General features: G+C 38.4%; 1 long non-coding RNA gene across 1 annotated transcript in view; it reads left to right on the top strand.

The window, feature by feature from the left end:
• LOC126955286 (uncharacterized) overlaps window positions 1-7,914 on the top strand; it is a 29,025-nt gene extending 21,111 nt beyond the window's left edge. The window contains exon 4 of the long non-coding RNA XR_007725874.1: window positions 7,640-7,914. This is a non-coding gene — a long non-coding RNA (uncharacterized LOC126955286). The remainder of the gene's footprint in view (window positions 1-7,639) is intronic.
• The last annotated feature ends 6,000 nt before the right edge of the window (window positions 7,915-13,914 follow it).

Below are 13,914 nucleotides of genomic sequence, written 5' to 3'. Positions count from 1 at the left end.
GGACATGTACACTAAGAGCCAGGAAATTAGTAACTATTATGAAAAGCTTAAGTCCAAGTTGACAGAGCTTCTTGCCACACAGCCAAGAGCACAGTCTAACATGAAATGTGCCTGGTGCTATGTTTTGCCTACTCCAGGAGTCTCTCCAGGTTCTGTTAATCTGTATATTATCCTTAAATTTTCCCATGACTTGGACTATCCTTCCTAGTTATTAAGGATTGATAACTTGGCTCCCTGTTTATCTAAAGATGGGTTCGGTTTTTCTCGTGGGTTCTACCCAATGGAAGGTCCCTATATTTAACCCACTGTATTCCATGGTCCTTGCCTGCCCATCCCAGACTTCCAGGACCCCAGCCAAGTTGCAGATCTTCAGATTTCCTTTTAGCTAAGATGAGACAAAGAATGCCACCAGATTTTATTCTATATACAACAGAATACAAAGTGCTGGAGTGGGTGTCTCTAAAGATTCTTTCTTGCTCTAATGATGAACACTTTGTTTTTTCTTTTAGTGTGCAAATGGTTCCATAATTTAAGTTAACAGTGTTTATGACAATATGTAATAAATACCATAAAAAGTATAAGTCATTCTGGGTGTGTTAGCTCGTTAAAACAAATGCTTGGTAGATTCCATAGTAAGCTTTAGAAACACGGTGCTAACTCATGTAAATTGCCATGACAAATGTGCTTTAGGACCAATAAAGTGTGTACTGACTCATTAATAGTCAAACCCAACATCTCCCTGTTGGTTCCCAAGAAAAGTCAAGTGGAGATCGGTGGAAGAGAAATTGCTGCCTGAATTCTGCCAACCTTCAGGCATTCTGATTAGCATGTGTGATTTGGCGCCTGTCTCTTGTGACACTGTGCACTTGCTATATGACCCTTGTGTTTTTGATCCTGCAAGGTCTAGAAAAGCCTCATAGCTCAACACATTCTTCCTGCCAGTGCCTGATGTGGAGTCTTTGGATTTATGTAGACTCCCCAGGCTCCTTCTGTATCAAAAAAAAAAAAAAAAAAAAAAAGCTTTAAGGGGCTCAGAAGGGGGTTCTCAGATTAAACTCCACACAGGTGAGAGGAAATGGAACCAGTCCAAATGGTAAACAAGCATGTCTCCTGCCTCAGAAGCACCCAGGAACTACAGGCATAAATATGCAATAAAGCTGCACTGAGGGGAGGCAAGCTCATGTTTTATAATGCATTTCTATCTTACACAACATCTGAGATTCCAGGAACAGTCCAGATCATGGCTGTTTGGGTTTTGCTAGGAAGAAAGCATCTTTTTTGTTACGTAGTAAAAGTATGATTGGGAGTTACAGGAATGACTGTGGAAGAGGTTGAGTATGTTGAAAAATACCTTTGTTGTTCCTTTTGCTGTCAAGCTTTGCTATTTAATTTCACATTATACAAACTGCTTAAAAACAAAGGGTTAAAAGGTTCATTCAACAGAGTCCTATGGTCATGAAGTTCACAGGTCTCTAAACCTCAGTAGTCTGTGGATGGTCTCTAACCTTTTATGCTTTTACAGTTTACAGAGTTGACCTTCTCTATTGCATCCGATGTGGATGATGTGGTTATTGTCTCATATCTGCAAAGCACATTAAAGTTTAATGCACACGTTCATGAGATTTCTTTGATTGAATCCTCACCACTGGGAAAACACTGAGAAAGCATATTTCCCCTTTTACAAGTGAGAAAATATGAGACTCTGGGTAGCTAAGAAAATTGCCCAGTATCTTATAGCAAGGAAGTGACAGACATGGACACTAAATTCATTCCTTCTAATTTTAAAGTCTTATGCTTGACTTACTCCATTAAAGTAAGTGGTGGGAAGAGGGAAGTTTCCTCTTTCCTTTAGTACTTCCACCTCCTGTACCCTCACCTTTTCTTGGGAGTAGATCTTGATGATCAGAATCTGCTCACATTGCCTCTGGTTCATGTAACTTTGTCTTTGCATCAGACAGATACATGCCAAATGACAGTACACAAACAACCAACTTTGATGCCTATTGGATGCAGAATTTACCAGGTATCTGGGAGAAGAAAGGATATATAAAATTGAATTAGTCAGTCAAAATAGTTTATCAAGTGCCTATTACATGCTAGACATATGGTATCTGTCTTTTAGAATGTTTGGAGTAAACAGACTTTTATAAATGTATTGATCCACTCATCTTTCCATTCAATCATCAATTAGCTTAAATCGTTTAATTGCTAAATCATATAGTAGCCCCCTCCAAAACCAGATAAATAAAAGAAGAAAATAAAAAAAACCTCACCAAAGGAAACAAATAAAAACCCTCTGGGCCAAATTTATTCAAATTAGGACTAAAGATTGTCTATTTGAAAGCATATCAGCTCCCTTTACATTTTCTCCATCGCAGCAGGAATCAACTACTCACTCAGACATTTATATCCACAATGTAATGTTAAGTTTGTATAATGACCAGAGCTAGAATTGCCTTGGTTTATTGGACTGCTTTCCTTGCATGCTTTTCTCCGATATTTCATGCCAATAAGTATAACTTCCCTGCAGTATATTTCAATTTTTCTTTTCATTCCTAAAGTGCACAATCTCGACAAACAGGAAAAGCTTTGACAGTAACTCTGAAAGGTTTTTTTTTTTTTTTAAAAAAAAAAGCTTTTTAAAATTTACTGTTATTTCCAGGTATAGCTATCAGCCTGTACTAGTATACCTATTTGATGTAATTGAATTCTTAGAAAAAATAAAATATACTTCATAAAATGCTGGTGTAAAATCAACTGCAGCAAGCAGTTAAAAAAAATCCACCAAAATTTACTAGCATGGAATTTTAAAAAATTTATTCCATTTTTTATTAGATTTATATTTCAATTTTATGCTTTAATTTCTTATTAAGAGACTGCATAAAAATAAGTATGCAAAGGTCTTAGTTAAACAAATAGTGAACACAACTGTGTGAATGCATTATTGTAAAAATGAAATATTTGCCGAAAATCTAGGAGACAAATAGAAAGAGCTAACATTTACTGAGACCTTACTAATAACCAGACATAAAATACACATGCATTACTAATCCTCTTACCTTCCCAACATTTTTGTTGTTTTGTTTTGAGATGGAGTTTTGCTCTTGTTGCCCAGGCTGGAATGTAATGGCATGGTGTCAGTTCAGTGCAACCTCTGCCTCCCGGCAGTTCTCCTGCCTCAGCCTCCCGAGTAGCTGGGATAACAGGCCCCTGCCCCTACACCCAGCTAATTTTTGTATTTTTAGTAGAGATGGGGTTTCATCATGTTGGCCAGGCTAGTTTCGAACTCCTGACCTCAGATTATCCGCCCACCTTGGCCTCCCAAAGTGCTGGGATTACAGGCGTAAGCCTCTGTGCCCAGCCCAACTATTCTTTAAGACAGGCAGCACTGTTACCTCATTTTACAGTCTGACCATTTTGGCATATGGAAATTATGGAATTCCTGCAAGGGCACTGAGCTAGTCCGTGCCAGAGCAGAGATTTGGGAATTCAAAGCCAGCTTGTCTGAATCTGGCTGTTACTATTGTTATCAAGCAGTCTTGGGTCTGTTGAGATTCACCAATCACCTAATTTGGAAAAGGCACTTTCATTTCCCCTTCCCCTAGCTTCTTTCTTCAACAAAGAATGAAACATTTAGGGACTATTTAAAACACATTAGATATAAAACTAAGCTACTAGCTTCCTTGTATCTACGGAAGTATTGAAACAGGTTTTTCAAGAAGGAGTGAGTGAAATGTGAGAGTTGATGGGACCCCTACACATGGCCAAGTTTAAAGACAAATAGAACAAAGTCAATTGTTGGGCACAGAAGCAGCATATCTGTGCCCAAGTTAAATTAAAGTAATAAGGGATAGTGGAAAGTAGATGAAGTTTGAATCGAGGTACAGGTGGACTACAAAAGTAGTGTAGAAAGATAAACAGAAAAAAGAAAAAAGACAGGTGGGTGAAGACAACTGCACATATTGAAGAAGCTGAAAACAGTGGGTTAGTGGGCGTAAGGATTACATTCCTCTAGAAAGAATTGGACTAAGGGAGAAAGTTGTTAACAGATAACCTTCTAATCCCCAATAGGAACTGGATTTCAACTCACCGTGACTTGGCTTCCATTATTTGATGCAGCAGGCCCCCTAAGAGCGGGTTCTCTCCTCCAGCATCTATCATTTTAAATTTCCTAAGAAATTATTTCCTGACTTCATTACTTGGCAGGTGTATTAGTTTCATATTGCTCCTGTAACAAAGTATCACAAAATTTGTGGCCTAAAACAGTCTAAATTTATTGTTTCCCAGTTCTGGAGTCCAGAAGTCCAAGATCAAGGTGTTGGGAGGGCTGATTTCTTCTGGAGATTCTGAAGGAGAATCTGTTCCAGGCCTCTCTCCTAGTCTCTGGTGGCTGTAGATGAACGGCCTTTGGTATTCCTTGGTTTGTAGATGTATCACTCCAATCTCTGGCTCTATCTTCACATGGCCTTCCCTCATTGTGTCTATATGTCTTTGTATATTCACATGATAGTATTCCTGTTTCTGTGTCTGTGTTCAAATTTTTCCCTTGTTAGGACACTAGTCATATTAAATTAATGCACAATGTAATGACCTCATATTAATTTAATCAAATCTGCAAAAACCCTACGTCCAAAGAAGATCACCTATTGCAGGTACTGTGGGTTAGGACTTCAACACGTGTTTTTGGGAGGACACGATTTGACTCCGGACAGTGGGGTGAGATCTGTTGTTTCACTACCTGCTAGTTTTTCATATTTTACATCTGACAAAACCAAGTCTTAAGATATTCAAACATCAGGTTTTATTGGCATGATTTGATCCCAGGCCCAAGTCCTAATGAAATTTTTCTTAGTATACCATTCTGGAAAACTTCTTTTTAGCTAATGCTCATGGGGTCCCCTAAAAAGCCATGGTAAAAGATGTGGTTTAGGGAATGGGGCTAAGGAAGGTGAGAGTTGGGGTAGCAATTATCTCTATTGGTATCAATGGTACTTTACACCACCTGGTACTGAGTAGACACCCAATATCTGTTTCATCAATGCAGAAAATCACACAAAGCATCAAGGACACTGATAGCAATGAAGGACTGCTTTTGATAATTCAAATATCTCACCAATAATTTTTGCACTCTCCTCCTGGTACACTGTATAGCACACTTATCTGAAAATTGGCTTCCAGATTCAATTTCTCACTAGAGGTCTGCCTTCACTTCACCACTTAATAGAAAGCTCTACAGGATGCCTTACTTTTCTGTTCTAAAGCACTATCTTTAGAACAGAAGCTACAGAATAAAAGAGATCTGGTGTCAAACCCCAGCCCATTTCCTTGCTGGCTTTGTGATCTTGTGTAACATATATTAATCTTTCTTAACCTCGGCTTCTTCATCTATAAAGTAAAGACAAAGATAGCACCTATGAGGATTAAATGAGCAAATCTAATGTAAAGTGTTAAAGAATAAAACCTGGTCAACAGAATGTGGTATGTTATCATCATAAGTATTCCATGTACTTGACTTGATACATTGTATGTGATTTTACACATAATGTTCATAACATTTTTTGAGGTAGGTGCTACTTTTATCCCCATTTTGCAGACAGGAACTGACACAGAGGGGCTGAGGACCTAGGTTAAGCATTGATGGCTTCAGAGGAGTAGTGAAAGGGATGGGACAGGTTGGGCTTAGGCCTGTCTGACTCTAAAGACTTGTTTTTTAACCTCCTTATCCTAATATGTTGTATTATTTTAGGAAACCCAAAGAAATATGTTTTGGTTTAACACCAGACAGAAAACAGTCTGAATTTAACTTCACAGTGTTTGTTCAGATATTGACTTCTCAGACACAAGTAGAATAAAAACTAATAAATAAGCAAACAAACAAACAAGCCTGCTTTTCCTTAGTGGGAAGTGAACATGGCTAGAAACCATCTGCATCTCACTCCTACCTCAGCTCAACCCCTTCCCCATGACACTGTCAGGACTCTCATCGCCTCTCCTGGGTAAAACAATGGCCCTTTGGGTAACCACCAGCATGCAGGAACAGCAAGGTTCCAAATGGGATCCTGGCTAGTTTCAGTTACAAGGAGATTTTAAGCAATTCAACAAAGCATGATATACATACAGGGACCAAAAACAAGTGGGAAAAGTAGGGTGAAGCATCACTGGCAAACGAGTTACCAAATATGAACACAAGGGATATGTAAAAACAGTTATCCAAATCCAAAAGGAGCTGCAGAAACAAGGAGGGACCTCTGGAGGAAACCATTTGTGAATGGCTTTGATTTAGTTCCCCTGGTGTCCCCTCTGCAGCTCTGTAAAGTAGCAGACCTCAGAGTTTAGAATCAGATATCAATGCGTCAAGGGCATTCACAGGAACCTCAGTTCCAATAGCCAGCTGCTATGGTCTGAATGTCCCCCAAAACATCTGTGTTGGAAACTTATTCCCAATGCAACAGCATTGGGAGTTGGGTCCTAATAAGGAGTCTTTATGTCATGAGGCTTCCTTCCTCATGAATAGATATTGCCACAGTAGAAAGTGTTCATGGGAGTGGGTTCACTCTCTTCTACTCTTCTGCCATACAAGGACATAACTTTGGTCTCTGCCTGTCTTTGGTCTCTGCCAGCACGTAAGCAGGCAGCAAGAAGGCCCTCACCAGACACCAGACACCACAGATGCTGGTGCCTTGATCTTGGACTTTCCAGACTCCAGAACTGTGACAGATAAATCCCTTTTCTTTATAAAGTTACGCAGTCCCCAGTCATCTGTTATGGCAGCCCAAAGCACACTATGACACCAGCTCTTCCCTACTCACTTGTCTGACCACCTCAGAGGGACAATCAACATGAGGTCAAATGCATTTACCTTGAGGATGCTACAAAACATAAACACTACCTACTGACATGGAATGTGTGAACCTACCTTCCCATAAGAAATTAAAGCATTTTGGTCTGCACTAAAAGTAGAATTCAATTATTATATGAAGACCTATGATGAAGGAATAAAAGAAGAGGTATGTAATGAATACGAGTCACAAGAGTACATTGGTGAACTTGGTTTCAATTATCCCAAGCATCAAGAGAGTTAGGGCTCTGAATTTTATAAAAACTAGTTTATTGCACATTTTAATGGAGGAGGTGATAAAGGCTGTAAATGTTCTGCATACTTAGTACTACTTACTTTTAAAAAACTTGAAATATAATTTTGTGTATTTAATATAGGTGGATGATTAAGTCAGGAAAAAATTTGAAAGAGGTTCTTTGATCTGCTTTTTCAGATTAAAGAATTTGGTAAATCAGATGACTAAACAACCAACAACTTTAAACCCTCAACTAAAATTTTATACTGTTATGACAGAGATATGGATTCACCAAACTTGAGGCTGTAAAATGACAACATATATTTCAATTCTGCTGATTGGTTTCAGAAAGTAAAGCCACTCAGGAGAAAGCTGGACATGAGGATTGAACAGATGGTGACTTGAGACTGCAGCCAATTCCCATTGCTAAACTACCCTGAAGTCAATGGAATCACAGCTGTCAAAGAATTGTAGAGCTATTCAGTGGAAATGAAAACCTAATTGCAGAAACAATTCATAGGTTTGATGGGCATGAATCACACCTTATATTTTGTGTCTGCCTTTAGGTTCCAACTCTATGGGTATATCTCAGTCATTTAGCATCTGCTCCATCTTTGAGACTGAGTTTCCAGAAGACCTGATTCAACCAGAAGCAAAAGACAGTGGCCAAGAAGATGGCACAGCATAAGAATTTGGGAAATGGATAAAAACATTCCAGAGACACACAACAATTAGTAACCATGTGAACAGATTCTGTAATATTGGGTCTGTTGGGCTCTGCGGGAAGGTATTCCCTTTGGAAATGACTGAAATGGAGATTTTGAACCACTTTCAATGATACAAGTTTGGGGTTAACATGGAGAAGGTGCTTCACAGAATACACCACGTTTCAATAACTGTATTCTTATTGAATTGTTCAAAATTGGCCAGTGACTAATATTAGGCCTCTAAGAACAAAATTCATTAGGTTTATTTAGCCTGTTTTTGTATTACTACTACAAAATCCAATAGTTTAAATAGCTAGCTGAATACTTTTGATGTTAAAGAGCAAAATTCCATGAAGATTTTAGAGCAAGAGAGCTACCGCTGAGAATAAACAATGCAGATTTGTGGTAAAGTGCAATGAATTTGTTGAACTGCCAAGGCTTCTGATCATCACTGTTGAAACAGTAATGCTGACTGCTATCTGAGCTTTCTCATTGCCAACTATTGAGAATGTCTGGATTATCCAGATGTTGCAACACAGTTGCGTTTTTGGATTCACCACTCCCTCTGAGCTGTGATTCTGTTTTTTCTTATTGTTGATGTTCTTCGTTTTTAATATGAGGAATATTTGTGTATTATACTTCAGTTTTAGTTTCCTTAATCACAGACTAGACAAAAGAAAATTGGCTTCGTTTCCATTAGGAAACCACTTAGAAGCCATTTTCAGAATTGTAGACATTACTGTGAACTATGTCCAGGTGTTGTCATGAACGTATGACATCCTAGAGTGGAAAAGCAACCTGGGTTTCAGAGACTGTTTTACTCCTTTATCTGGAATGTTGTTTTAGCTGCCATGGCTCCAACAGGGCAAGCATAGCATTTTATTTAATCTAAATATCTTTCTTCTTTTTTTTTCTAAGTTATGAAAAGTCAATGACCACATTTCATCTCTAGCCTCTCGTGAGATTTAAATTATACAAGGAAGAAATATTTACAACGTCAAATGCTGAAGATTGTTGGGAGTCAGAAGTGATTGTTCAGAATCAGTTTTAATGACAAGTCAGAAATTAGATGAAGAGATGAAATGCTAAGCCCCCAATGTGTTCTGAAAAGTTAAATAACCATCTTACATCAGTTGGTACCTTTTTGAAAGGATCCAGGATGCATAAGTGATAAATTAATAAAAAGCACTTTTAAAAATCAACAAAAACATGGCAGGAAATGGAAGAAAAGAGAAGCAAGGGATTCATTCTAATACATATTAAGAACAAGCCAAAGTGCAGTATTGGCTTTAGGGTTTTACTGTTCATTGTGTCAAAACTGTCACAAATTTTAGATTTTTTTTTTTAAATTGGGAAAGTGAATGAGGCAGGTAGATAAGTAGAAAAAGTTATGTGAAACTCTTTAGTACTGAAAATAAATAGTTGTACTTCTCTGTGACTGCAGTTAAAATTATTCAAAGCTCAGTATCCTAGTGGAAGAGTGGAAGTGAACCTCACATAGTTGTTCAACTGTCCTTTGAGTAGGCAAAAATTTCCACACATCATGTTTATTGATCATGATTTTTCTTTTCTTGAACTGTTATTTTAAGATCAGTACACACTTTGCCTCTTACTGCTACAAAAAAGTGTAGGATCTCATGGTCCTGTGTATGTGCTCTATAAAGTCCATGATGAAGGAGCCTTGTCTGTCTTTTGTTATACAGCCCAACAGAGAATAGAACCTGACACAGTGGAGTCGCAAAAAGCATGCGTCAAATGAATGAATAAAGAATCAACTTGCTTTATTCTATTTTTTCTAACTTTTTATTCTTCTCTTCTGTTTTTCTACTTACTAGTATTTTATCTTGTTTGTTTTATATGTAATTTTGAAATCCACCTCAAATCAAAAGGACAGGGAAGGAAATTTCAGATTTCAGGTAGCTATAAGTAATACTCCCAAGAACCATTGAGGGTAAGATGCAGGAGAAAGTCTGGGGTAGAATATGACTTTAGGTTTATCATCAAATAGACTTGCTTGTATTTTACCCCCAAATTACACAGACTTATAAACCTAGCCATTGCCATAAATAGGCAGCCACAAGTTCCTCCTGGAAAGAGCTGAGCTGATCCTTTTTAATTACTTCTCACATGTTCACCTCTTAAATAAGCTACTTCTCTTCTGCTGGTGTAATGGCTAATTTTATGTGTCAACTTGACTGGGCTAAGGGATGTCCAGAAAGCTGATTAAACATTATTTCTGGGTACATCTGTGCAGGTGTTTCTGGAGAATGTTAGCATTTGAATCAGTAGATTGAGTAAAGAAGATCACCCTCTCCAATGTGGGTGGGCATCATTCAATTTCTTGAGGATCTAAATATCATAAATTCATTCTCTCTCTCTGAGCTGGGACATCTATCTTCTTCTGCTCTCACACCTCAGTGCTCCTGGTTCTTGGGCCTTCAGACTCAGACTGAATTATACCACTGGCTTTCATGTTTCCCCAACTTGCAGATAACAGATCATGGAAGTCTTAGTCTTCCTAATCTTGCAAGTGAATTCCTATAATAAGTCTTCTCTTACAGTTACATTTAATAAAATATTCTCTTATAGATATATGTGGAGTATTAATAACAAAAAGGATTCAGACTGATGGGAACACAGGACAGCAAAAAGATAAAGGAGATAAGATATAAATCTATCTTTTTCATGGTCCAGGACTTAGAGCCCTCCCACACAAATAACTCACAATCCTCCTGCACCTGACTTATCACCAGTCCCTCGGCTGATAGAAAAATACAAGTTAACTCCCTCAACCTTGACATTATCAGTACTGCATATAGCCCTCTCCAGCACAAGCACCATCCTATAAAATTCCCAGCAAGCCTTTGTCTCCTTGCAGTCAGCTCCTCTCTTTCCTCCCTTGCTAGCCTGCCCCTTGCATCCTTGCAATGTATTTTCTCTATTGTTTTTATTTTTATTTTATTATTATTATTTTATTATTATACTTTAAGTTCTAGGGTACATGTGCATAATGTGCAGGTTTCTTACATATGTATACTTGTGCCATGTTGGTGTGCTGCACCCATCAACTCGTCAGCACCTATCAACTCGTCATTTACATCAGGTATAACTCCCAATGCAATCCTTCCCCCAAACCCCCTCCCCATAATAGGACTCAGTGTGTGATGTTCCCCTTCCTGAGTCCAAGTGATCTCATTGTTCAGTTCCCACCTATGAGTGAGAACATGTGGTGTTTGGTTTTCTGTTCTTGCGATAGTTTGCTGAGAATGATGGTTTCCAGCTGCATCCATATCCCTACAAAGGACACAAACTCATCCTTTTTTATGGCTGCATAGTATTCCATGGTGCATATGTACCACATTTTCTTAATCCAGTCTGTCACTGAGTCACTGATGGACATTTGGGTTGATTCCAAGTCTTTGCTATTGTGAATAGTGCTGCAATAAACATACATGTGCATGTGTCTTTATAGCAGCATGATTTATAATCCTTTGGGTATATACACAGTAATGGAATGGCTGGGTCATATGGTACATCTAGTTCTAGATCCTTGAGGAATCGCCATACTGTTTTCCATAATGGTTGAACTAGTTTACAGTCCCACCAACAGTGTAAAAGTGTTTCTGTTTCTCCACATCCTCTCCAGCACCTGTTGTTTCCTGACTTTTTAATGATTGCCATTCTAACTGGTGTGAGATGGTATCTCATTGTGGTTTTCATTTGCATTTCTCTGGTGGCCAGTGATGATGAGCATTTTTTCATGTGCCTGTTGGCTGTATGCATGTCTTCTTTTGAGAAATGTGTGTTCATATCCTTTGCCCACTTTTTGATGGGGTTGTTTGTTTTTTTCTTGTAAATTTGTTTGAGTTCTTTGTAGGTTCAGGATATTAGCCCTTTGTCAGATGAGTAGATTGCAAAAATTTTCTCCCATTCTGTAGGTTGCCTATTCACTCTGATGGTAGTTTCTTTTGCTATGCAGAAGGTCTTTAGTTTAATGAGATCCCATTTGTCAATTTTGGCTTTTGTTGCCATTGCTTTTGGTGTTTTAGACATGAAGTCCTTGCCCATGCCTATGTCCTGAATGGTATTACCTAGGTTTTCTTCTAGGGTTTTTATGGTATTAGGTTTAACGTTTAAGTCTGTAATCCATCTTGAATTAATTTTCATATAAGGAGTAAGGAAAGGATCCAGTTTCAGCTTTCTACTTATGGCTAGCCAATTTTCCCAGCACCATTTATTAAATAGGGAATCCTTTCCCCATTTCTTGTTTTTCTCAGGTTTGTCAAAGATCAGATGGCTGTAGATGTGTGGTATTATTTCTGAGGACTCTGTTCTGTTCCATTGGTCTATATCTCTGTTTTGGTACCAGTACCATGCTGTTTTGGTTACTGTAGCCTTGTAGTATAGTTTGAAGTCAGGTAGCGTGATGCCTCCAGCTTTGTTCTTTTGACTTAGGATTGTCTTGGCAATGTGGGCTCTTTTTTGGTTCCATATGAACTTTAAAGCAGTGTTTTCCAATTCCGTGAAGAAACTCATTGGTAGCTTGATGGGGATGGCATTGAATCTATAAATTACCTTGGGCAGTATGGCCATTTTCACGATATTGATTCTTCCTATCCATGAGCATGGTATGTTCTTCCATTTCTTTGTATCCTCTTTCATTTCACTGAGCAGTGGTTTGTAGCTCTCCTTGAAGAGGTCCTTTACATCCCTGGTAAGTTGGATTCTTAAGTATTTTATTCTCTTTGAAGCAATTGTGAATGGAAGTTCATTCATGATTTGGCTCTCTGTTTGTCTGTTACTAGTGTATAAGAATGCTTGTGATTTTTGCACATTGATTTTGTATCCTGAGACTTTGCTGAAGTTGCTTATCAGCTTAAGGAGATTTTGGGCTGAGATGATGGGGTTTTCTAAATATTCAATCATGTCATCTACAAAGAGGGACAATTTGACTTCTTCTTTTCCTAACTGAATACCCTTTATTTCTTTCTCTTACCTGATTGCCCTAGCCAGAACTTCCAACGCTATGTTAAATAAGAGTGGTGAGAGAGGGCAACCTTGTCTTGTGCCAGTTTTCAAAGGGAATGCTTCCAGTTTTTGCCCATTCAGTATGATATTGGCTGTGGGTTTGTCATAAATAGCTCTTATTATTACGTTCCATCAATACCGAATTTACTGAGAGTTTTTAGCACGAAGGGCTGTTGAATTTTGTCAAAGGCCTTTTCTGCATCTATTGAGATAATCATGTGGTTTTTGTCTTTGGTTCTGTTTATATGCTGGATTACATTTATTGATTTGCATATGTTGAACCAGCCTTGCATCCCAGGGATGAAGCCCACTTGATCATGGTGGATAAGCCTTTTGATTTGCTGCTGGATTCAGTTTGCCAGTATTTTATTGAGGATTTTTGCATTGATGTTCATCTTTATTTTTATTTTTGAGATGGAGTCTCTCTCTGTCACCCAGGCTGGAGTGCAATGGTGTGATCTTGTCTCATTGCAAACTTCGCCTCCTGGGTTCAAGCGAGTCTCCTATCTCAGCCTCCCAAGTAACTGGGCTTACAGGTGCCCACCACCACACCTGATCAAATTTGTGTGTGTATTTTTTTCTTTTCAGTAGAGACAAGGTTTTGTCATGTTGACCAGGCTGGCCTTGAACTCCTGACCTCACGTGAGCTGGCCACCTTGGTCTCCCAAAGTGCTGGGATAACAGGCGTGAGCCATCAGGCCTGGCCCTTGTAATGTATTTTCACAATTTCTCAAAAAAAAAAATCTGTTTTTTTTTTTAATCTGCAACTGTCTTGGTAAATTCCTTTACTGCCCATGCCACAGGCTCCAGTTTGTTGCTACCTATGACAATGTATTTATAAGAGAAAACTTTGTTTCGCTGGAGAAGGTTAAAGAAAGTTATTCTTCTCTCTAACTTCTCTATATTCATCAGAGAACCCTGATGAATATACCTGGGAAGCAGGGAGAGCTAAAAGAGGTCAACCTTCTTTGGCTAGTATAAGTCCCTTCTTTTGGAAACCAAAGCTTTCATGGGAGTGAAAATTCTTCCAAAACACGTATACAGAAAGAAATGGAGGAAGAGAGGGAAGAAAGAGAAAATCTTCCAGAAAATAAAAAGACAAAATC

Source organism: Macaca thibetana, chromosome 5 (genome assembly GCF_024542745.1).
Source record: "Macaca thibetana thibetana isolate TM-01 chromosome 5, ASM2454274v1, whole genome shotgun sequence".
Taxonomy (NCBI): Eukaryota; Metazoa; Chordata; class Mammalia; order Primates; family Cercopithecidae; genus Macaca; species Macaca thibetana.
Note: the sequence above shows the minus strand (reverse complement) of the source record. Positions and strands in the feature narration are given on the sequence as shown.